The following is a 4,174-nucleotide window of genomic DNA, read 5'->3' on the forward strand; positions in this document are numbered from 1 at the left end:
GAGCAGAATAAAACTCAGGAAAGAGTGAGATTGCAAAGTAACAGTTCAAACATGGAGGCGCCAGACGTGGGGTGCCCATAGGACTCACTGGGGACCTACTGAGCACCAGGCACTGTGCAGAGCACGGCAGGAACCTCATCTCCTTTTTCAGTCCTACCTTATTTGACTCTGTAGAGCACGTGACACTTGGGTTCCTGCAGAGACAGAGTAGAGGGTGTGGTCAGGAGTGCAGTGGGTAGACGAGAGACAGGACGTGAGGTAGTGGGGAGTGAAGGTTGTTTTTGAGCAGAGGAAGGCAAGCCTCTCTCTAGGAGCCACCCTCTCCTTTGCTTCACAGCCAAGCTTCTCTAAAGGAGGCTTTATTCAACCACCATTGCTCTGACATAGAAAGTTCTTCCAGACTCACTTTACCCATGTGTCCTTCACCCCTACCTGACCTCAACCTCCTCCTTTAGAGATAGAGAAGTCTGCAGTTTGGGATGGACGTCCAGTCTTCACTGGTCCTTATTATCTCACCTTTGTGTCTGCCTTCAGGCACCGCACTCTGGGAGTACAGACCACGGCAACAGCTTGTGCTTGGAACAGCGCCAGGAATATGGTACGTAGTCTGGAGATGTTAACCTATTTATGTAAACCTTACGTCAACCCTGTGAGGTTGGTACTATTACTGCTGTGTTCCAGGACCAGGGGGGCTGGGTAAATTGTCCAAGACCCCGCAGATAACAAATGGAGGAGCTGAGCTGTTCTTGTGTAAGAAACTAGAATCATTTCTCATGTAAGACATAATTTACATTTTTTAAAAAAGAATATTGAACACAAAGATAGGCACTCAAGAGATTGTCAATAAATCCTTGCCAACTGAGAGGTGGATTGCTATTATTTATCAAAACAAAGTTCTTGAATAAAGATATCTTGTTCACAAAGTGAGGATTTATTCACGCATTTGGTGTGTGTGTGAAAGGGGTATTCATGTAGATATGTACCTAGGCTAGTGAGTTCTCAGGCATATTTTAGTCATAATTTGAGATCTCATGTACACGGTTCCATCACTTCCTTTTTGCCCATTCCTCAGTCTGACCCATGCCACCATGAATGCCTAGGAAAGAGCACAGAAGCACACAGGCCCAGAGGCAATCGCAGATCCTCAGTACAAATTTGGATGAATAAATCAGTTGTTCTATCAAAACTTCTCTAGGGCATAATATTATGATCATTGACTCCAATCCTCTTAGTTTAAAGATCTGAATTCTGTGGGGGTGGAAACAACTGGATTGTTAGTAACTTTTGATGAAAGAGGACATAGAATAAACTCAACTTCACAAATGTGTACATAGGTAGTTAAAATGCAACTCTATGTCCCTCTCTTTCTTCTCTCTCTTTCTCTCTTCCCAACCTTTGTTACATTCCCTGGGATTAAAACCTTAGGTCTTACATTAAAAGACCAACAAGACTACTGTAGAATTCCTTGCTTCCTAGAGTCTGCAAGAGGCAGGAAGCTAGAGGGACTGTGGGAGGTGCTTGGATTATCACTTCCTTTGCCCTCACGTGAGATTGATCCTCTTGGAGTGGGTGAACCATCATTCAGGAAGTATGCTTGACACGAGGCTTTAAAGGAAAAAAGGAGATGACTTATGTCTTGGGGTCTCCCTGCTGGTCTTTGTCTTCTGGCCCCACTCAACCATCCAAGTGTATTCCTACACACTTCCCTCTCCTTTCTTGTCCATGTTGAGTCTTCCTTCACGATGCTGACATTTTCCTGTGCTGGGGTGTCAGCCTTTGACCAATCTTTGTTACTTTTGGATTATATAATTATTGAAGCTACTCAAATCTCTCTTTTCATGCCAACAGTTGTCCAATGAAACCTCCTAAAGCAAGACTAATCATGTCATTCTTGTTCAAAACGTTTGGGAAACTCTTTACTGCCCTACGATATTTGCCCTCTCAACCTCAACCTTGCTTTCTAGTCATGTCTTCTGTTCTTGCCCTCAGGGAACCCCAGCTGTTCCAGCTAAGTTGGGTTATTTGAAATGTAGAAATGTACTGGCGTTCATGGGAAATTCAGTGTCTTACTTGAACTGTTATATTTTAGCAGCTTTACTTATTAAATTCTTATATGTCCTTTAGAACTCAAAACAAGGTCCCAAACTCTACTTTTTCAATGAACTTTTCACCTTTTGGGTACATTTTACATCATTTACCAGATTCTGTCCAGAATTTTTTTGTATACATATCTTCTCTTCCCAGACATTGAACTCCTTGAGGTTGAAGCTGTAGCTCTGTGAGGTTCTGGGGGACAGGGCGGGGGTACTAGATAACCACGATAAGCTGGACTAGAGTTCTGAACTCTGCATTGTTGGGGATTGGAGTTGGGGCTGGGGAGAGGCAGGAGGGAGAGATTACAAAGGGTCACAGGGAAACTTTGGGGAGTGGAAGATATGCTTATTATCTAGTTTTGTGTAGATGTATTTATGGGTTTATACCTATGTCAAACTTATCATATTGTACATTGAAAATATGTGCAGTTTGTTGTATGTCAGTTATACTTCAATACATTCATTCAAAAATGTCCATATTGTTCAAATCCTTGCTAAGAAAGCTGTTTCTAGAAATAAGATGATGGGACCAGGAATGCATATTTAAATGTGCCAGCCAATCAAGGCTTTGAAGATACTGGGTCTGAAAGGCCAAGACAATTCTACTTAGCTTGTGACCTCCAGGGTGGTTCATATGGGCTATACTGATGGGTGGCCAGCTGATTCTAGCAGTCCTAACAGGTACTTCCTTGATTTTACCCAAATGTCACAGTACTCCCCAACCACCCAACCAAGCTCTTCTGTTGACTTTCAGCCATTGTGACAAGGCATCACCAATCATCAGATCCTTTTACCAGGAGCTCCCATGTCATGGCCACTTGTCTCTGTATATAAAGGGAGTGATGGGAGTGCTGCTTTGGATGAATGGACCTGGGGTGGGGGAAGGGGGCAGCAGACAGAGGCTGCCATGGCAACAGGATCTCTGTCGCTGGCCAGAATTGGGAAATGTTAAGAAGATGGTGAAGTACTGTAGACGGAAGTGTTCGGCATGCCATCTGAAGGGTTTAGTACAGAGAAAAAAAACAAAGAAGTTATGCCAGAAAAAGAACAGGAAGACAAGGTATTGATGACATTTTCTCATTATAAAAGGAGACCCTCCAACCTGAGGAACTGTCATCCTAGCTTTCAGGTGTTCCAAAATGTCATGCCTTTGTCAAAGCAAAATTCTCCTTTTGCCTTCCAGAGACTGTCTCCAACTCTTTATTGGCCTCCCCGCTCCCTGCAAAACCCCAGCTCTCCCCCACTCTCCTACCAGTCCTGCAAAACACCAGTCTTTCTGCGTTCATTACTCGCCTTCTTTATGTGAAAGCCTCCCTCAAATCTTCCCATTCAGTAGAGAGGTTGACATAACCACTGGACCTACCTTTTTGAAGGTGGGTTTCTCAAGCTCTCTGGCCTTATGTCTCATGAAATCTGAGAAACTGAGCTTAGAAGGTCCCTCTATAAAAAAACATGGGTTTCCTGAGTGTAAATCTTACGTGTTTTCATTCTTGTTTCCTTAGTAAGCAGCGTAAGCCAATGCTCTGGTTGAAGACACTGCTTGACATCATGTTTTTCCATGTCCTGTTTTCTCCCATGGCCAACAAAAAGAAAAGCTTCTTTTGGTGCAGGCCCAAGACCACCATGATCATCCTTGATTTCACATCTCCGCCCCCAGGTCTCTAAGTAAAATCTCTCTCCTTTCACTCACAGATGTGTTTTGTGTGTTTTTGCTTAGTTGAAAAGTGACCTGTGGCAACCTGGACTACCCCCACCTTTATTCGTGTTAACGGGAGAAGTGGGGTATAGTAGGTGAAGGGAAAATCAAGTGAGTCGGGAAATCCGGAGTTCCTGTTTAAGAGGTTCGCTAATGAAATGTAGGATTGGGTGTTGGCTTCGGCTAGGTTGAGATGCTTTCTGGATATAAAAAGAACTTAACTTGGTTTGATAGATTGATAGATCTTTTAAGCTGGCTGCTCTGGGGTACAACAACCAAGAAACCCACAACCAGATCATCAGCTTATACGTCTAGCTTTGTTTGTTGTTAATTAGTAATGAAGATGCCCATTTTTCTAGAAAAAAGTTCAGGTCACATCCACATG

The 4,174-nt window shown here is 43.4% G+C and overlaps 1 long non-coding RNA gene across 1 annotated transcript; it reads left to right on the forward strand.

Moving 5' to 3' along the window:
* The first annotated feature begins 491 nt into the window (after window positions 1–491).
* LOC109490787 lies at window positions 492–3,784 on the forward strand. Its single transcript, XR_002144174.1, has 2 exons — window positions 492–598; window positions 3,596–3,784. It is a non-coding gene; the product is annotated as an uncharacterized LOC109490787 (long non-coding RNA).
* The last annotated feature ends 390 nt before the right edge of the window (window positions 3,785–4,174 follow it).

This window comes from Ailuropoda melanoleuca, chromosome 2, assembly GCF_002007445.2.
Source record: "Ailuropoda melanoleuca isolate Jingjing chromosome 2, ASM200744v2, whole genome shotgun sequence".
Classification (NCBI taxonomy): domain Eukaryota; kingdom Metazoa; phylum Chordata; class Mammalia; order Carnivora; family Ursidae; genus Ailuropoda; species Ailuropoda melanoleuca.